At 45.5% G+C, this 21,459-nt stretch overlaps 1 protein-coding gene across 1 annotated transcript in view; it reads left to right on the forward strand.

Moving 5' to 3' along the window:
- Positions 1-236: 236 nt before the first annotated feature.
- The window catches only part of STMN1 (stathmin 1), a 28,927-nt gene continuing 7,704 nt past the window's right edge, over positions 237-21,459 (forward strand). Inside the window, exon 1 of the mRNA XM_025856860.2 lies at positions 237-317. The gene's annotated coding sequence lies outside the window, so the exon portion shown is untranslated. The remainder of the gene's footprint in view (positions 318-21,459) is intronic.

Here is a 21,459-nt window from a genome sequence, read left to right on the forward strand (position 1 = left end):
TCTGGAACAGTTGATACCTGTCCTGTAGGGAGGTCCTGCCCCCACCCCCACCTTTTTTATCTTCCTGAATGAAGAGCACGTTACTGACAGCAGTACACCCACAACCCACGCCAAGTGAAGCTATGGAATGGCTTTGTTGATTCTTCCTACAGACTGAGCTCCACTGTCTGTCTCAGCATCTCTAGTTACCTGTTTTATTCTCTTATTCACAGGTCCCCGTGTGCGCTCAAATTAGCTTGTGAACTAGCGCCTTGTGTCTGCGTCTTGCCCACTGTGGCGGCTTGGATGCCATCTTCCACTCTCCTGTCTTCCAAAAGGTAGGCCCACTGTCTCTTTACTCTCCCTTTTACGCCATCTGAGTCTAGAAACTTTAGGGGTTTTTTTGTTTTTTTTTTTAAGAGGACCCCACGTCCTCTGGGCATCCTCCCCAAGGCATCCTTGCTTCCCATCTTGGCTTCTGTGGCCTGGATCATGCTGCTATCACAGCTTTTTTCTTTTCTTTTCTTCTCTCTTTTTTTTTAAAGATTTTATTTATTTACTTGTCAAATATGAGTGCGTCAAGCAGGGGTAGTGGGAGAGGGAGAAGGAGGCTTCCCGCGGAGTAGTAGGTACACAGGACACGATCCCAGGACCCTGGAATCATGACTTGAGCCGAAGGCAGCTGCTTAACTGACTGAGCCACCCAGGCGTCCCTAACTTTAGGTTTTATGAAGGACCATTGGGTTGCTTTTTATCAAAAGTGGTATGCATTTCAATGTTAGCTTTCCAGTAGAAAGTCAGGCAAGAGGCTTTTCAACATGTGTTTATTTGCTGAATATTCGTTGATTTTCCACGTACTGTTCTAGGCACTACAGGTAGGGCTGAAAATCTTTGCCTTTGTGGAGCCTAGGTTTTAGGGGAAGAAAACAGATGGTAAACAAATAAGTAAAAATATAGTAGGTCAGAGGCTTTTAGGTGCTGAGCAGAGGAAGAAAATAGGGGCAGGGCATAGAGAGTGCCAGGGATGGAGCGCTGCATGTTTACTTTGGGTGGTCAGGGAAGGCCTCACTGAAGAGTAACAAGTGAGCAAAGGCCTCTTGTGGTGTAGTGGAGAACATGTGGGTTTTGCAGCCAGACAGGCCCAAGTTCAAATCCTAACTCTCCACTTTTAACTGTGTGGCCTTGGGCTAGACCTTAGCTAGACCCAGCTTTAGTTTCTTCCCTTAACAGCATGAAGATACAAGTACCTGCTTCATGAGAATGCTATAGGATTGGAACAAAATAATACATAAACTGTCTGGCACCAAATACATGAATGCGAGCCACTGTCCTAGCTTTTGCTACATGATCCTGAGGGTCCATCCAGTCCAGGGTTCCCTTCGTTTTGGAGGAGGGTCTTACTTGGATCCAGAGTCCCCAGGGGAAGGGCTGGAGTCTCCTCCCTTCCAGAGTCCAGCACCAAGAGGAGGTCTGAACCTTCTCTAGTGATGATTTAGATGCACGCTGCTCTGCAGCAATAATGTGAACACTCCTCTCTGAAAAGAGAGGCTTTTTGTTCTTAAGGAATATTCTTTATATTTCTCTCTTTTCCCTTCCTGACAAGGGTGTGGTCTGCCATCCGTTCACTGATTGCAAAAACCTCCACTGATTCCACACCCTTGATCTATTTCCATCTCTCTACCACTTGTTTAAAATAAGGAGCTCATTGCTATTCTGCCCACGGCTGCGTCTAAATCATAACTGGGCTGGGAGTTGAATACATTTTTCTCTCTTCTGCTAAATACCACTTTTATCTTTGCGAGCCCACAAACCCTCGGACCACAGTCTGCTTTAGCAGTCCAGGCGAGGGCCCGAGGACCCCTCCCTAGCTCAGAGTGAGCCTCCCTCCCCATGACCTGTGTGTCTCCCCCTGAAAATCCTCCCGCACCTGGAGCTAGCCAAAGCCACCTTCCAAGCTGTCCCCAACTGTTTTCACTGTCCTTCACTCCTTGGTGGGGGTGGGCGCTCTGTAAGCCTTTGAGTCTCCAGTCTGTCCTGTGAAGACTTGAGTCTCAGCACCCTCTGGACTTATGTCTCCCCTTTTTTCACTCCTGTTATAGGAGGTAGAAGACTGGCAAATGAGGGATTCAAGGAACTACAAAAAGCAATTTCATAAACATGACTTAAAAGCGACTTTTGATTCTAAAAAGAAATGATGTCATGCACTAAATTCAGCGAGAAACTCATGCTTTTTCATCTCTAATCTTTTCCCGTCTAAGCATTAACTCCTCCCACGTACCTCCTTTTCCTTCCCATGAGAAGGGTCAGCATTATTATCATCATTTTATAGACCATCAAATCAGCCCTACCGGGGAGGAAGGCAGTAGCTTGGCCCAGATTAGGATGTGAGGCTCCCCTGAGGACAGAGGAGCCTGGAGTGTCCCTTGACTGCCTCATTATTTTAATCATTATGAATTTTTCCTTTTCAGTTAGCACTTGTGATAAGAAATCCTTGCCCCCACCATCGAAGTCATCGGGCCTAAGGAAAAAGATTAAGTGCCCCATTCTGTTGTTGGGACAACTGAGGGTCACTAGGAAAACAAAGGGTGAAGGCCCCAGAGAGAGTCGGGAGTACAGGATGGAGGATCAGAGCCAGCCTCTGCCTCAGCTGCAGAAATGGCCCTCTGAAGGAAAGGCTTCCCCAGCAGGGGAGGTGGGTGGCCGGAAACAGGCTCTGAAGCTAGTCAGCTTCATGAGAATGCTGTAGGATTGGAACAAAATAATACATAAACTGTCTGGCACCAAATACATGAATGCTCTTCCCTGGCTGTGTTCGCCCTGGACAAGCTATTTCACCTTTCTGAGCCTCAGCTTCCCCATCTGTAAAATGGGAATCATAACATTTCTACCTTGAGATGTTGTTGTGAGGATTACACGAGATGATACGTAAAAAAGTGCCTAGTGCAGTGTGTGACAAAGAGTAGCTGTAATTATTAAATGCGTCCAGTACACTGGGCACTGTGCTGGTCACTTGGAGATACTTACATGAATAAGGCAGATTCCTCGCCTTTGAGGAGTTGACTGTCTTGTGGATGGAACAGGCAAGCATTTACCACGCAGCACATTGGGAGTGGCACTGTTTATAGCAGTGGAATAGATCTTCCTGTCTCTAGGCGAAATTATATGTGTGAGAACAGAGGCTGAACCCATGACCTTAATAATGGAAATGTAAAAAAAATCATAATAATAGCAAGTAGCAACTGGCCATTTATGGGGAGAGGGTGTAAAATGTCACAGCAACCAGTGATTTCATTTTCTCCCCAGCAAATCTGATGATGAAAAACGGAAGCGCTGAGTGTGGCTTTTCTCGGGCCTTAATAAAAGTAATTGTCCCTAAGGCCCTGTGCATACCACCTCCTCCTTCAGTAAAGGCCAGCAGGGTCAGAACTGGTATGGTATGGGCTCCCCACCCACCTCTTGGAGGGGAAAATAAGTAGCAAAATGGCCAAAGGGAGATTTGGGAAAAGGCTGCTGGCCAGAACCTGGTGAATCTAGTAAGCAGATCACCAAGGCGCCCGGCTGGCTCAGTCGGTAGAGCATGTGACTCTTGATCTGGGCGTTGTGAGTCTGAGCCCCATGTTGCACATAGCGATTACTTAAAAATAAATAAAGTGATCGCAAAGTAAGCAGCTCATTTTTATGAGGTCGAATTTAGGAAAATGCCTTTTTGCAGGCTTAGGTTAAAGTAGAACCCTCTCCACTGTGCTTCCTTCGGTTGCCTATGGGACATGGCAGGAGAGGTGGGACTGGTACAACAGAGGGCAGTTAGCCCTGTTGCCCTGCCAGTGACTTCTGCCCACACATAGAGCTGCATCTGACGGCCTGTCCTCATGCGGGTTCAGACTTGAGGCCTTGTCCACCGTACTTTGTTTGCCCTGTCATTTTTGTTTTTCCCCTCACATGCGTATGATACTTTAACAGGGTATGAATTCTTTTCAGCTCTGGAAACCCACAGATTCTGTAACACCTCTGTGAAGCAAATACCTGTCACTTCTTAGGAAACTGAGGCTCAGAGAAAGTAAACAATTTATCTAAGATGAAATCACTAGAATGTGGAAATCCCAAACCTGGAACCCAACTCTGCTAGCTATGAGCCCAGTGCTTCCACACTTCTAGATGCTTCCTTCCCTAGGGCCATGGATTTGGGCTTTTGCCAAGAAGGAGAGCGTCCCCCAAAGGGCCGAAGGTTTGTGTGGCCTCAAAGCTCCCTTCCTTGTCTCAATGCCCCCTTTCGTGTGGGAGGTCACAAGGACATCAGGAAGCCAATGGTGGGGGGTGGAAGGAACGCCAGCTTCAGAGGCAGGAGATCTGAGCCGTCTCTCCTGTGACCTTGAGCAGGTCACTGTCCTTCTCAGAGCCTTAGGGTCCTTCTCTACCGTGGGGAGTCTCTGCCCTCTCCCTGCCTACCTCTTGGGTATGATGAGAATCAAAATGACAAGTAACGTCAGAAATGCTTTGTGAGTATGAAAAGCGTGGTAACAAGTGCCAGGCACGATTCTGAACATCTTCATACAAACACGAGGGCTGGCGGCCCTCAGATTGTTTCTCTCTTGCACTCACTCAGTGCTGGAAAAAATGCTTACAGAATCCTCCCCCTGTGCCAGACACTGTGTTCAGTACTGAGGAACCAAGGAAATCTCCAGGCTTTGAGGAATTCAAAGGGAGAAGAGACAGATCTAGACAAAGAATGACAGGACCTAGACGTGAGGACTTTAAAATGATGTCCACAGTTGAGACCTCTCATTGAGGTGTCCCAAGGTGCTGTGGGATTTAGAAAGGGGTGTGGTGAGCAACGGGTGGGACCAGAGAAGGCCCCACAGAAGGAAGATGAGTAGGAAGGTTTGCAGATGGGAGTGGAGAGGAAAGAACACGCATGAGTCTGTGGGTAGTGCAGCGTGCTTGCAGCGGGGGCTGCTCGAGGAAGCGTGGTAGCTGTTTCTTGTTGTCGGAATGGAGCCTCGTGGTCACCCTGGAGTTCTTTTTGCGGGGTGTTTGGGCAGGTATGTCTGTGTGTATCGGGTTGCCTTTCTGGATTACAAGAAGCCTGTGTAAATGAAATTCGGTGACGGAACTTTGTTATGAGTTTCCCCTGGAGGGGGAGAGATTTTCTGTTGCTGTTTTAAACTGTCCCAGCTGCTACCCGGACAAGCTCAGGATCCCTCGCTTCCAAGTCAGTGCAGTGCTGTTCAGGTTACAGCCTGAGCTATAGGGTCCCGCCGGCTCCTAGTGGTGGTGGTTCCTCAGAGAGAGTCCGGTTGCATTGGTTGGCTGCTGACTGGCATAACTGGCCCCAGGATGTGGGGTTTTCAGCCAAGCCCCCAGGGCAGGAGTTGGTTTCCCTTGGGTCCAGCATCCACCAGCCAACCCATCCCAGGTCCAGACATGACTGGTTTTGATCACAATCCACTACAACTTTATACAGAGAGAACTCAGGATGCCTCCCTCAGAAGGGGCTGTGAATAGGGCAGGTAACTTCACTTTCCAGAATTCATCTCGGGAATGGCATTTAATCTGCATAGACTGTGTTATTTATCCTGTGAGTCCTTTTCAGTTGGGACATTAGGGACCAAAGTTACCATTGCATGATTTCTTTTTTCTTTGCTCAATTCTGATCTTGACCCAGTTTCCCCTACGGAGAGCTGTGTGGATTTCTGTCTTGGACAGAGAGAGTTGGAGCGGGGGAGCAATCTTTAGAGATCACAGTCCTACCTGACAGATGGGGAGAGTGGGGCCCAGAAGAGGCAACAGACTTGCTCAAAGTTGCACTGGAGGTTAGCTGCAGGGCTAGGCCCAGAACCAGGTCCTCTGACTCGAGTCAGATTTTTTTGGTTGGTATATAAAGGTCCTTCTGTGCTTTGGAAGTGTTCATGAACCCATCTGCTGTGTACGAGGCAATATGTCATATCCTGGGAAGAGACAGCCGTCTAATCCCTGTCCTCTAGGAAGTTACAGCCAGGGTAACAGAGTACAAATAGAAAAAAGATAGGTGTTTGATTTAAAACGGCCCTGGGGGAAGCCCATATCGTTAGGCAAATTTGACTATGTCTCCGGGAGAGATCTGTAAATATCTGAGTGCCCGCGTAACCCTTCATGAGCTTCTGAGAGAGGTGATCATCAAGATTTTTTGTTTAGAAAAGGGAAAAAAAAAAAAAAAGATTTCAGTCTTGTTAGAACCAGACAGCCACAGCGGGACTTCTGGCCAGTCATAGGCCAGCAGAGAGCAGTGAGGAGCCTGAGGGAATGCAAACGAGTAAGGTGGGGGACCTTCTTACAAGTGAACCTGTTCCCTAAGCCATCTGTTCTTGCAGATCCCTCCTAGCAGCCCAGAGCAACTAGGGAGCGAGACGGGGGTCTCTGAAACACAAATCACCAGTGGCGATAAGGCCATTGGGCAGGAGGCTGTTTGTCTTTCCCCTCTCTCTCAGTGGGTGGCGTTTATAAAGGACACACGGAACATTTTTTCTGGCTGGCCCAGTGTCCTTCCCATGCAATGGCTAGGGGATGCTATCAGAGGCTCCTGGGAGTGGCAATGGATTGGCTTCCAGAAAGACAAGTTAAAACCCCGCTCCAAGGTAAGCTCCGTAGCCTGGACCCTGGCAAATTAGTCTTTTGGCCTGGTTGCCATGGAGACAGACAGGCAGCAGCTGCACTGGGAAGGGGACCAGCAGCTTCACCAACATCTAGGATTCTGAGACAGCCATGGAAGGGGAGGGGGCTTGACACCGCCCTTTCTCCCCCAGATACAGAGGCTCCTGTCTGTCCCCCACCTCCCCACCCCAGTGCCCAGACTCAGAGGATCTGGTGAGTTGCCAGGGTCACAAAAGGGGCCACGGCAGTGCTGGCTCCTGAAACCCTGCTTTCCTTCTACCAGGCCAGTGCCCTCCTGCGGCACCATAATTGTCTTTTGCTCAGCTTTTGGAGCAAACAGATCTTCCAGTGCTGAGCTCCTGGGCCCTGGGAGGATTCCCCAGCTCCCTCCTTGGAGGTGAGTCCCAGACTGTTGGCCACTGGAGGCCACTTGGGCCCCAGGCTCTGTTGCAGTCTCTCTGGAAAACCTGGCAGAGGCTATGTGGGGATGTGACCAGCCATTGTCTGGGAAAGGAGCTTAAAGCTGAGCCTAGAGGGAACTTGGCAAATGATGGGGTTTATTGTTCCCTCATTTGATGCTAACTGATACCATTAATGGGTGGCTTGAAGCCCTGTCCTCCCTCGCCTGGTGGAAACCAGTCCCTGGCTCTCCCTTCCTATGGGTTATCTCTGGAAATTGAAGGTGGGAGAGCAGGGGCCTGGGATCCAGGTCACCTGCATCCACTTTCCCAGCAGAGCTGCCAGAAGGTTGTGTCTCAGCGTCTCGGTTTCCTCTTTGGTAAGAGGAGAAATGAGCCTGGTATTGTCTGGGGCTTTGCACGCCTGGGTGGTGCCTTGTGACCAGGCTTGTTACCTAAGAGAGCAGAGCCCTAAAACAGGGACAGTGGAGAGCTGGAGAAATCCAGAGGCTGCTACCCATCAGCCAGGACTTTTGATGTTGCTGTTTTAATTATGAAGGTAGTTCATGTGTGGGCGTGAAGAAAAAGTCAGTGCCAAAGTATATGAAGTAAATTGGGAAAATGACCCATCACTTCAAGCCCCGATCCCTCATTCCTGCTGAAAACTATGCATAATTTTGTTATGTATCTTTTTAGATCTTTCTCTATGTGTATACGTTCCCCCATATTATGTTTTAATTACACAAATGATATGAGAATACATTATCATTATAAGAGAAACAAACACTGCAGATAAATGTAGAGTCCAGAGCAGAAGCCTTCTTTTCAGCCTATTCCCTTCCCCAAAGACAACTATTGGTAAAGTTTAACATCCTCCATACATTTATGTACAAACACAAACACAGAGTTTCAGCTTTCCTTTCTTTAGCATAAATGCAGTCATAACATCCATATTCTTCTGCAAGTTGCTTTTCCTGTCACAATCATATGTTACCCTGGGGCGCCTGGGTGGCTCAGTTGGTTAGGCACCGACTCTTGATTTTGGCTCAGGTCATGATCTCGGGGTTATGGGATCGAACCTCACCTCAGGCTCCTTGCTCAGTGCAGAGTCTGCTGGAAATTCTCTCTCTCCCTCCTCCTCTGCCCTCTCTCTCTCTCTCAAATAAATAAATAAATCTTTAAAAAAAAATGTTACCCTGTAGATTTTTCCACGTTGGTATACCTACCCCATTCTCCATAACTGCTGCTTAATATTCTCCATTATGGATATTTTGTACTAATTAAGTGGTCTCCTCTGATAGACACTTGAGTTGTTTATAATGTTTTGTTATTCATATTATGCTCTGAGCATTTGTGCACCTATCTATTTAGGGTTTATTTCTAGAAGTAGAATTGCTAGGTTAACATGTTTTTGTATCTTTAGTTTTTCTAAATACTGTGGGGATTTATTTTTAAGTGTGTGTGTGTGTGTGTGTGTGTGTGTGTGTGTGTGTATGTGTGTTTAATTATCCAAGACATGGATGCTTATTGCAAAAAAGTGGAAAAGTATAGAAAGCTGTGTAGGGAGAAAAAATCACTCACAGTCCCTCCACCCACTTGCCACAATTGTTTACTTTTTGGGATGTTTGCTTCCAATTATTTCCTATGTCCTACTGTTGTTACAGTGATCAGATCATACTGCAGAGATAATTTCTGTCCAGCTTTTTTTATTTAACATAATACACATTTTCCTATGTCACTAAAATGTTTTTGTAAGCATCCTTTCTATGATTTCATGATAGGCATTGCAGGTACATACCATAATTCCTTAGCTATTCCTCTGTTGTTGGACTTCTGAATTGCCTATATCTTTTTCACTGTTACACCTCAGTGAATATCTTTTTGTATAAATCTTTGAAATCCAATAATTTCCTTAAGCTAGATTCCCAAAAGGAGAATTACTGGGTCTAGAGGTAGGATTTTAGTGCATCTGTTTTTTTAAGTGGAATTTTGAATTGCTAATGGGCATGCATGGTACATAATTCCAAAGGTACTATTTCATTACACAATGAAAAAAAAAGTCTATATCATATTTTTTCCCTCAGCTGTGGTGTTCCTCCATAAAGGCAACACTATTACCTGGTTTCTTGTGTATCTTTCATAGAAAAAAATATATATACATATATATTCCTGTTTTCATACAGAAATAGCATACCCGATGCATACTTTTGTACTTTCTCTCTTCACTTAATATTTTTTGATGATTGGTCCATATATAAAAAGAACTGCATCATTTTCTAGAAATATTGCATAGAATTTCTTTAAATGGATGTGTCATAATGAATTGTATTGAAATGTTTTTAGGTTGGTTCCCATCTTTTGCTGTTGGAGCTGCGCACTAAGGAATGTCCTTACATATATACCATGTTGACCATGTGCTAGTGCATCCATCTATAGAATAGATTCCTTTGAGTGGAATCGCTGGCTCCATGGAAATGTGCATTTTCCATAATGCTAGCTGGTGCAGTCTCCTTAGAAGATGCCAATTTCCTCATTAAAGGGCAAGGAAAGTTTTTAAAGCTCTCGATTCAAATGGCCAAACTGCTTTCCAGAAAAGTATTACCTATTTACACTCTTGCCAGCAAAACGCCAGCGCTCGGTTCCCTCCTCCCACTGAGTAAAAATAGCATGTGCCGGTGTTTGTGGGGTTTGTGCTCAGTCGTCCTTTTTTCAAAAGGATCTGTGAAAGACTAGTGGAAGTGAGCAAATAGTTAATTTTTTAAACCTAAAACAGTTTTTTTTTTTTAAACACACATTTAAAAAATGTCCTAATCCCACTTTTGCCACTCTGTATGTGTGATCTTGGGAAACTGCATGTCCTCTCTGAGACTAAGGTCTTAGAGTTGTCCAGAGGAGGAGATGAGATCATGCACGTAGTACCGTGCTTGGCATATAACAAGGGCTCAAAACGTGGTCCCTAAGAAGAAAAGTTTGCTAAGGCAAAAAATGCCAGCCCTCCAAGTAATCCCAAGTGTGAGGGGAAGGGAGCCTTCCAGGCTCTGAAAAGAAGGCTGGGCGGTGCCAGCTTTGTTCTTTCCCTCAAATTCTCCTTCTAGTCTTTCCTGCCTTGAAGAAAAAAAAAGGGAAATCTGGCCAGCAGCCCCTGGGGAGAAGCACCTCAGACCAAGACTAGCTCTTAAGAGGGGCTGGGATCTGGGACCTCACCCAGATCCCCCTCGTGCGCCTCGGAGGAGGAGCGCAGGCAGGGTTAGTCTTCATCCTCCATGGGGTTCCCTGTTGCGGAGCCTCCGCAGCCCCGATCAGAGCCTGGGAAGTGAGAAGTGCTGGCCTAGCCTTGTGTCTCTTACTCGGAGCTAACGGCCGGGCTCCAGCATCTCAGAGCTGCCCCGGTGGGCACAGCCGTGTAGTCCTTGTGACTTGTCGTTAGTGCCATTCTCTGCAGCGTTCGCTCCCTTCCAGCCACTCAAGCGCTGGTTGCGGGGGACCGGGCAGAGCCAGCCCACCCTCGAGGTGCTGCAAGTGGCAGGGAGGGGTCGCCGGGGCTCGCGCTGGGTGCTGGGTGCTGCGCTCGGCTGGGCGAGCCTGGGATGCAGGGTGGCCTTCGTGGGCTCCACATCTGCACGAGTCCCGAGAGGCTTGCCCTCCCCCACCTCCCAGAGCAGGGCTGATGCACTGAAAAATCAGCTGCTTAGAGACGCCATTTCTGTCCCCACCCTTGTCTGGGCTGGAAGAGCCAATCACATTCCTGTGTGGAGCTGTGAAAGCTGCAGGTAGAAAGCGCCGCGAGTGGGAGAGCAGATCCGTGGAGCACAGTGAAGCCATTTTCTGGGAGGATTTGGAGGCATTTCCACTCAAAGTAAAATCAGCATGCTGGAGAATTTCAGCCATTCCCTCCCCACCCACCCCCTTCTACCACAGCCTTTCCCTTGATTTTCCAGGGAGAACGGACAGTGACCATATGGTGTGGTACAAACATAGAGCCTCGTGGAGCCAGGGGGTGTGGGGCCTACTCTTGGCCCTGAACCCCCAGCCTGCTCTGTGACTGAGAAAGCAGCCCCAGGGCTGTCTTCTCATTTCTAAAGATGCAATGAGGAATAGAGTTAGACCATGTCAGATATTGGTGAGGTTGTGGGGAAATGGGTTTATACCCTGTGCCCTGACAATTCTATTTCTTGGTTTCTACCCGGGAGAAATATTTAGATGGTATATTCAAGGAGGCTGGCCACTGCAGGATCATATCTAATAACAAAGCACTGAAAACAGTTCAATGACCATCCATAGGGAAATTATAAATAAGAGTCTGTTTTCATAATGGGTCACTATATTGCAGTTAGAAGGAATAAATTGGATCTATATATGCAGGGACATGGACAGAGCTCAAAATATATTAAGACAGAAAGTTGCAGAATAATGCATTCAGCATAATACAACTTTTGCAACATATCAAATAGAACTGTGGTATATTCAAACATATGTAATGCATTTTTTAAAAAATGAAAAGATACATTCCCATCTCATAAGAGCGGCTTTCTCTGGGGAGAGGAGCAGGGAGTTGGGACAGCCAGTGGAGGTGAAAGTGAATTTGAGCTTTCTTTGTAACATTCTGATTTTTTATTTAAAAAAAAAAATGACAGTGCATTCATATATTGCCCAAGGAGTTTAAAACTATAGAGTCATAAAGAGAACACTGGGAAACAAAATATGTCAAAATGTAAACAATGGTTGATTCCAGGTGGTGGGGAATGTGAATAATTGTCTTCTTTGTACTTTTTGGGGTTGGTTTTGGTTTTTAAAATGCAGGGAAGGAGTTCAAGAGTGACTGTAAGACCCGTCAAGTCCCTCAGCTCAAAGAGCCTGCGATCTTGTGATTCTAGGTCAGCATCCCTAAAGTCCTTGCCCCCCACTGAAGGGTTTTCAAGGGCCCTGTGCTCCTGCCCCAGGAGCATGCCGGGCTTGAATCCAGTCTTACCAGTCAAAACCTGAGACCACTTGCGGTTCACTACTGTGCTTGGCTGACTCTCTTTTCTGGGCATTTAGTTGCCCTGTTTCCTCTTCCTGGCACTTTCTTCCCCTTCTGGAGACTACCAGAAGCTAGAAGCATAGCAGATTCTCCCTCATAGCCCTCAGAAAGAACCAACCCTGCCACCACCTTTGATTTCGGACTTCTAACTCCCAGAGCTGTGCACCAATACATTTCTGTCAGGGGCACCTGGGTGGCTCAGTCTGTTGAGCGTCCAACTCTTGTTTTCAGCTCAGGTCATGCATGATCTCAGGGTCCTGGGATCAAGCCCCACAGTGGGTTCTGCATTCAGCAGGGAGTCTGCCTGAGGATTCTCTCTCTCCCTCTCCCCCTCCCACCACTCTCTCTCCCCCTCTCTAAAATAAATAAGTAAATCTTAAAAAAAAAACAACCCACTAAATTCTTGTCATTAAAGCCACCACCCAGCTCCAGCTTGTGACACTTAGTTAAGGCAGCCCCAGGAAAGTAATACACCCCACATCCTCCTGCTTAGATGGGGGCTGTACTCTCCAGAGATCTGAGTTGGCTGGTGCCCATGCTGGCAATGGATTTGAAGGAGGGGGCAGGCAGAAGACCACTGAGGAGCCTGCTGGGGTAATCCAGGAGCGTGGTGGGGTCTGCCAGGGCCCGGCAGTGCTGATGCTTACTAGTCGATACAAGGGCTTAGCAATAAGCCAGTGAAGGTCTGTAAATCAACCCGAGTTCCGGTGACACATGAGCTTTTCTTCCCCTTGTGTATTCGCTCTTTTTCAGCATCCCACCCTTCTCCTGACACCCCAGCCGCCCGCACCTTCTGGCTTGAATTCTCCTCAGTCTATACTTCACCCACATTCCAATGGGTGTGATTTCAGCAGGCTTGGTTTCAGCTTCCTGTGACAGCTGTAACCTCTGTTCTCACTGAATTGCTAAGATCGCTGATAAATGCCAACTGCTTGGAAGTTTTCTAAGTAACTGGGAACATGTCCTCATGCCAGGCCATGGAGAAGTGGGCTATGGAATGGCCCAGAAATTTAATGAATTAAAAGTAACCTGTAAACCCCATCTGTATTTAGGCCTACAGGTGCCCATTCAAGACAAAGACTAGATCTTGTGAAATGAAATCCATCGCCCTAGCCCCATTTGGGAGGAACAGTCCACTTACTTGTCCAAAGCCCCAGAGGCCCAGGAGAGGGCGAGTGCTGCAGCCTCGCCATCCCTACACCATCTTTCTTGCTCACATTTTGATTATTTGGAAAAAGGTTGGTTGGAAGAAACAATAGAAAGCAGTCACCCCAGGCTCCATATTAAAAGATATGTCACTGGGTAAGGAGACTCGATGTTACATACAACGTGGTATCCTAAGTTGGATCCTGGATCCGAAGGGAAAATGGAGAATCCAATTAAAGCTAGCCATTTCGTTGTACCAGTGTTAATGTTTTAGTTTGGATAAATGTTCTGTGATTATGTAAGATGTTAACATTAGGGCAAGCTGGCTGAAGGGTATATGAGAATTCTGTGTACTATCTTTGCAACTCTCTGGAAATCTGAAATGATTTCAGATTAAAAGCTTAAAAACAAGTAAGAAATATATATCTATTTTAAAGATTTTATTTATTTATTTGACAGAGAGAGAGAGCAGCAGAGGGAGGAGCAGACTCACCACTGAGCAGGGAGCCTGATGCGGGGCTCGATCCCAGGACCCCGGGATCATGACCTGAGCCGAAGGCAGACGCTTAACCAACTGAGCCACCCAGGCGCCCCCCAAAATATATATTTTTAAATGTCCCTGGGATGGTACTTTTTGAGTTGCAGGAGACTAGACTCCAGGATAAACCCTCAGTTATACTGTCTGACCCATGGCCCTAAGTGTTGTTTAGTGGTTAAAAAGACATTGACCAAAAGATTCAATATATGCTGAGTGTCTATTCATGGCACTGTAGGAATACGAGGAGGAAATCATCTGTAATCCTGCTCTCAAGAAACTCATTCTCTAGTGAGGAGGACAGAGATGTGTATGGACCCACTCAATACCAGGCATAATATGGAGGAGTCAGAGAGATTAATCAAGACCTTGAGGGTGGAGAGGATTTCAATAGATATAGAAGCCAAGGGACTCCAGGCTGAGAATTAGTATCAGCAAAACACTGAAACATATTAGGTGCATGACTTTTCATGGAGCTGGGAATAGTGCAATAAAACAGACTTGGAGGGGGTCGTGGGAGGCTAGGGGTTCCAGAGACATAGGAGTACCTAAGATCAGTCAGGAGGACAAAATTCTTTTCTGTTTTTACAATACAATTTTTTCATATTAATAAAAATAATATATGTTCACTTTAAGAAGTTTGGAAATTTCAGAATAGTACAAAGAAGAAAACTAAACTCAATTGTTTTTACCCTCCAAACAAATATTTTGGTGTCTTTTATTTTGCTCTTATCTTACTTGAGTTCATACTGTACACGCAGTTGGGTAGCCTTTGTTTGTTTCTTTCATTAGCATAATATCACAAGCCTTTTCCCATCTCATTAAAGAAGATTCTTAAAGCATGAAGGGAGGGTGCCTGGGTGGCTCAGATGGTTAAGCATCTGCCTTTGGCTCAGGTCATGATCCCAGGGTCCTGGGATCAAGTCCCGCATCGGGCTCCTTGCTCAGCAGGGAGTCTGCTTCTCCTTCTCCCTCTGCCTCTCCCCCTGCTTGTTCTCTCTCTGTCTCTCTCACAAATGAATAAATAAAATCTTAAAAAAAAAAAAAAAGCATGAAGGGAGTCCACCTTCCTCCCAATGCAAGAATCCTTCTTGCATTCCCAGCAGCTGAGTGACAAACCTTTGTCTGGATACCTCCCATAGCAAGAATCTCATTCATTCTTATGAGGTCCCTTCTGTTGTTAGCTAACTCCTTCCATGCATCTTAACTGTGCTACCCTATAGCTATCCTTTTTTGAGATGACAGATCTTCAAATACATCAAGAACCCAAGAGTCTCAGGGTTTAATTGATCTTGAAGTAGACTGCAGTTAGCTCATGGAGGGTCTCAAGTGCCATGCCAAGGATGACCTTGGGACTATAAATCCAAGGGAGTCATCAAAAAAAAAAGGAAAAAAAATTTTTTTTTAGATTTCAGGAATTTGTATGTTTCTCAGATTATGTGCCCCAAAATTTAATCCATCAAATATTTTCAAGCAGAAAAGTGGCATGATCAGAGCTGTGCTTGATGACTAACACTATAGCTCTCACCTATTGAGGGTTTATTACGCATCAGACACAATGCTAGATACTTTACATTTAGTATTTCAGGTTGTTGTTCCTGACGACAACCCTATGAAGTTAGGGCATTATCCTGATTTCACAGATGATGAAATGCAGGCCTAAAAAGGGAGAAGTCGTCTGCCCATGCTCACATGAGTAGTAACTGAACAGTCCCTGGAGCATCATTTGAAGCACAGGATTCAAATTCCTGCTGTGACATGAATTAGCCGTGGGACCTTGGACAAATGTCTAGAGTTCTCCGGCCCTTTCTCCCCAGTCTGGAAAATAAATAGAGTTAGCCAGCTAAGAGCATAGACTTGGAGCCAGGCTGCAAAAGCTCTGCACTTCTGTGTAACCTAGTTGGACTAGTGATTCAATCTCTGCAGGCCTACTGCTAACATTTGCCAGACTCGAGAAAGGAGGATAAAAGGGAAGCCCACATACCTTAGGTCTAAGTATGTAAGAGTTATAAATCAAGCTTACAAACTTTTTAAAAAATATATGTTTTATCCTTCTACCTTGAGAAATATACCTCCGTAATAAGCTAGAACGTCAGGTTTTGAGTTGAGAATTCTTGGATTCCTTGGAGTTTCAGGTTAGAGCGTGGCAGAGCCAGCCCCCTTCACTTCCTTTTCCTGGCCCTCGTGCCCAGGTTCCGTCCCTACCCCTTAAGAGTAGCCAGCCCTACACTCAGGCAGGGAAGTTTGCCCTTGGGAGGATGAACCAGGAAGGTGCTGGCAGAGATGCTGAAAGTGGACTCAGGTCATTTGGACAGGGAATTCTAGAGTCCTGGATACCTACAGTGTGGTTTCAAAGGGATGCCCAGGTTCCAAGTGGGCTCATATCCTTGGCCCCAGGGGAAAGCTTACCTGGGAGAAGGGGCACAGCTGGAGGGTTCGAGGGCAGCCCTTGAAAGTGCAGGGCCTAGGGCAAGGACCCTGTTTGGTACGTCTAAGGAAGATACTGTCTCTCTGTGTCTCAGTTTCCTTTAGGATGACCAGTTCATCCAAGGTTTGGCTTGGACTTTCCTACTTTTAGCACTGAAAGTCCTGCACTGTTTTTTTCTGGGGAAAAACCCTCAGTCCTGGGCAAGACAGGGTAGTTAGTCACGCTCCTCTCCTCAGCTTTACAGTTAGGCTGATAATATTTCATAAGATTGTTATGAGGATTAAATGAGTTATCTCATGGAGAGTGTTTAGACCAGTGCCTGCCTCGTGGTAAACATTCTGTATGTTCGTTATTATCATTTTTTTCCAATTATTTTTATTGTATTAAAATACACATAACAAAAAAATACACATATAAAATTTGCCATCGTAATTATTTTTTTAAGGTTTTTTATTTATTTATTTGAGAGAGAGAGAATGAGAGATAGAGAGCACGAGAGGGAAGAGGGTCAGAGGGAGAAGCAGACTCCCTGCTGAGCAGGGAGCCCGATGTAGGACTCGATCCCGGGACTCCAGGATCATGACCTGAGCCGAAGGCAGTTGTTTAACCAGCTGAGCCACCCAGGCACCCTTTAATTATTTTTTTAAGATTTTATTTATTTATTTATTTTAGAGAGAGAGTATGTTCAAACGGGGGGAGGGGCAGAGGAAGAAGAGAGAGAGAAAGAGAGAACCTCAAGCAGACTCCCTGCTGCATGTGGAGCCCCATGGGGGGCTTGATCCTACAACCCCAAGATCATGACCTGAGCCAAAATCAAGAGTCGGATGCTTAATTGACTGAGCCACCCAAGCGCCCCCTTAACTATTTTTAAGTATTCAGTTCAAGGATATTAAATACATTCATAATGTTGTGCAGTCACCATCAGTCACCACCCATCTCCATAACTCTTTTCACCTTGTAAAACTGAAATTCTGTCCCCACGAAATAATAACCCCCTAGTCCCTCTTCCCCCCAGTCCTGGCAACCATCATTCTACTTTCTAAATCTCTATAATTTTTGATGACTCTAAGCACCTCATATAAGTGGAATCATACAGTATTTTTATCTTTTTGTGACTGGTTTATGTCACTGAGCATAATATCCTCAAGGTCCATCCATGTTGTAGCCTGTGTCAGAATTTCCTTCTTTTTAAGGCTGAATGATATTCTGTTGTATGGATGTACCATGTTTCACTTATGTGTATATCTGGAAATGGACATTTGATTTGCTTCCACATTTTAGCTATTGTGACTAATGCTGCCATGAACATGGGTGTACAAATATCCCTTCAAAACCCTGCTTTCAATTATTTTGGGTGTATACCCAGAAGTGGAATTGCTGGATCATATGGCAATTCTATTTTTAATATTTTGAGGAACTTCCATACTGTTTTCCACAGTGGCTATACCATCTGACATTCCCAACAGTGCACGAAGGCTCCAGTTTCTCCACATCCTCTCCAGCACTTGTTACCTTCCATTTTTTGTTTTGTTTTGTTTTATAGTAGCCATCCTAATGGGTGCGAGGTGGTATCTCATTGTGGTTTTGATTTACATTTCCCTAATGATTAGTGATGCTGAGCATCTTTTCATGTGTTTATTGGCCATTTGTACATTTTCTTTGGAGAAATGTCTATTTAAGGCCTTTTTTGTTCATATTTGAAGCAGGTTGTTTGTTGAGTTTTAGAAGTTCTCTCTGTATACTGGATGTGAATTCCTTATCAGATATATAATTTGCAATGATTTCCTCCCATTCTGTGGGTTGCTTTTTGATTCTGTTGATATTCTTTTGATGCACAAAATTTTAAATTTTCATAAAATCCATTTGTCTATTTTTTTCTTTTGTTGTCTGTGCCTTTGACGTTACATCTAAGAAATCATTGCCAAATTGAATGTCATGAAGCTTTTGCCCTATGTTTCCTTCTAAGAGTTTTATAGTTTTATAAACATTTAGACCTTTGATCCATTTTGAGTTGATTTTTGTATATGGTGTGAGGTAAGGGCCCAGCTTCATTCTTTTGCATGTGAATGAATATCCAGTTTTCCCGGCACCATTTGTTGAAAAGTCTGTCCTTTCCCTATTGAATGAATCTTGGCCTCCTTGTCGAAAGTCATTTGACCCCATATGCAAGGGTTTATTTCTGGGCTCTCTATTCTTTTCCATTGGGCTGTATATCTGTCTTTATGCCAGTACTACACTGTTTTGATTCCTGTAGTTTTGTAGTAAGTTATGAAATCAGGAAGCATGAGCAGCTTTGTTCTTTTTGTAGCTATTATCATTTTAAAGGTTCTGTTCTACTAGAAAATGCTAAGTTTCCATAATTGGAGGCTTGGGCGAGAAAGAGGGAAGAGTTGAGTCTGACTGAAGTTTAAACCTGGAGGGTGAGTGTCTAGCAAAGCCACCAGCTAAATGGGAAACTGAGGGTTAGGACTAAGAGCGAGAGGACTGGCAGGAACAGCGACATCTTGGCCGTCATTCCACTCACACATTTAATATGGGCGCCCTTTCCAACATTTCGCTGACTCAAAAATGCCATTGATTTTTAAGATACCATTATTTTATGTCCCACTAAGAAAATAAGCTGTCACTAATTATGACATGCTATTTATTGACCATGAGGTCCAGCCAATTTCAGAGACGCAAAAATGTGGGGAAAACATACATCTTAGAATTAATTAAATGAGATGCATGCCAGGCACTGTGTCAGGCATCATGGGTGGGGAGTGGGATACAGCCAAGAAAAAGACCCTGCCTTCAAAAGGCTTCCAGTCTCACAGTGACACCTGCAGATACTTCTACCACAGGACAGAGTAGGAGGAGCACTACTGTGTGGGCCCCAGAGCTGTTCTGAGATCAGCTGCTGCTTGTCAAGTATTTACAGGAATTATTAATATAGACAGAATTGACAGCCACGTCTTTCTTGGGATTTCTAGTCCTCCCCCTCCTTTTCCCTGATGCCTGAAATTTCTAGGGACAAAGCCTTTCAAACCATTTTTGAATGAATTGAGATAATGAATTAAAACACCACAAGGTGAATGTGGAACTAGTACAACTCCCGTGGAAGGCAATTTGGCACTGTCCAAATGACAGATGTGTTTGCCCTTTGACCTCACAATACCACTCTCGGAAAATGTCTTGCAGATCTACTCACCCATGTGGAAAATACCATATATATATATATACACACACACATATATATATGTGGTTATTCATAACAGCAGTGTTTGAAATAGCAAATTATTGGAAATAACCTAAAAGCCACAGAGAAGGCACAGGTTAACTAGATTATGGAATATTCATACAGTGAATCCCAGATCAAGGAAACGCTTGATGTATGAACAGGGAAAAGATCCCTGACATGTATCGTGAAGTGAAAAAATTCTGAGTGCAGAACCGTTACAGTTGACTACCATTTGTATGATGAAGGGGGACTAAGAATACACATCTAGAAACTTGTTGAAGAAACTCTAGGATACCCAGGAAACTGATGACAGTGGTTATGGTTGGGGAGGGTTGATGGATTTGGCAGATCGGGACTGAAAAGGGAAGAGGACTTTTTATTCTTTCTTTCTTTTTTTTTAATTTTAAGATTTTATTTATTTTTTTAGAGAGAGAAAGCATGAGAGGGAGAGAGAGAGAGATCATGAGCAGTGGGGAGGGGCAGAGGGAGAAGCAGACTCCCCGCTGAGCAGGGAGCCCAAGGTGGACTCGATCCCAGGACCCTGGGATCACGACCGGAGCTGAAGGCAGACGCTTAACCGACTGAGCCACCCAGGCACCCTTTTCATACTTTATTTCTAAACTACATGAATGGGTTATCCAAAATGTTAAATTAATTGGATTTTTTAAAAACATTGAATAGGAAGAGTTAACCCAGTGACTCTGATTCCTAACAAAGTGTGGGAATTCATTCATCCATCCATCCATCCATTCATGCATGCATTCATTCAATAATCCATTCCTTCATTCCATAACCTATAGTAATCAAGAACCTTCTCTAGCGACAAGAGTTAACACATGCCAGGCATCGCGCTAAGCGCCCTCATGTACATCATCTCCTTTAGTCCTCACCACCCCTCTATGGAGCAGGTGTCTAGCAGCACAGAGGAGGAGGCAGAAGATGACAGAGGTGGTTCTTGCCTCAAGTCAGCTGCACACATGCAAGTCCCACCGTCCTGGGCCAGGCCCCGTTCTGGGCCCCGGGGATGATGAGACCCTGGCACAGGCCCCACCCTCTGGGACTTAATCGTCCCCAGAGGGAGACGGCGTGTGAGATAGATTCACAGACAGGGCTTGAACAGGGACGGGAGTGTTAGAGCACAATGCCTAAGGTTTAGGGGACAAAGGGACCAGAGAGGCTGGGGACAAGGAGAAGACCTCTCCCACAATATCCTTTTGCCAAGGACAGGCCCCGTAAGCCCTGGAACCCGGCGGCACCCAGGCGAGCGACAACCCCGGCAGCCTCAGACCCAGCAATGAGCAAAGGCTGTGGTGCTGTGTAAGAACGGAGGAGATCTGACAACAGCCCGGCTCGTTTGATCAGTGTAGACATCCCTTCTAGACTTTGAAGCCTGAAGTGCTCTCCTTTAGCTGTCTACACAGATCAAATGAGCTGGAGGGCTGCCATATCTTGACTTCACTTTGTGCTAATCCATAGTCACAGCCAGCTCCACGGCAATCCGACCACACCATCTGAGCAGAGGCAAAAATAATTCTCATGGGCAAAGATAGGCAGTTCCAAGATGGGAACGTTAACTCCTTGCTGCCACTTCAGGAGGGAGTGGCTTTTGAAGGGAGTTTTAGCCAGCTTCCCGGAAAGGAGCTTCTGTCCCTCTCCATGAAGTGGCAAAGCTGTTTTCTCGCCTTTGAGTTGAAAGCCCTTCCTCTTCCAGGGCTCGTGTAGGAACCCCTACAGACAGAGGTGACAATCAATAGCTGTGGTCTGGCTCTCAGAAAAGCCGACCCACCTAGGAAACCCACCTAGGGATCACCTCACCACACATGCACCTTTTTATGCAAAGGATTGTTAAAGGGGCAGACTTACCCCCGCCCCCTCAGGCCTCAAGCAGCAGTGAGGAGCTCAGGAAATCCTTGTGGCAGGACTAGGCATCTAACAACAAACCCACCAGCTAAGTAGCATTGTTACAAAAGATTAAAAATCTCCATGAGTTCTAACATCTTCCTTCCTAGCTGTGGTTTCCATGGAAATAGACATCTGCTCTAGGGAAAAAGGAAAGGCGGGGGGAAGTGGTGTAAGTGCTTTAAAATAATCAGTGTTTTGAAAGAT

Source organism: Callorhinus ursinus, unplaced genomic scaffold (assembly GCF_003265705.2).
Source record: "Callorhinus ursinus isolate GAN/ISIS: 27379988/994484 unplaced genomic scaffold, GSC_fseal_2.0 scaffold18, whole genome shotgun sequence".
In the NCBI taxonomy this organism is placed as follows: domain Eukaryota; kingdom Metazoa; phylum Chordata; class Mammalia; order Carnivora; family Otariidae; genus Callorhinus; species Callorhinus ursinus.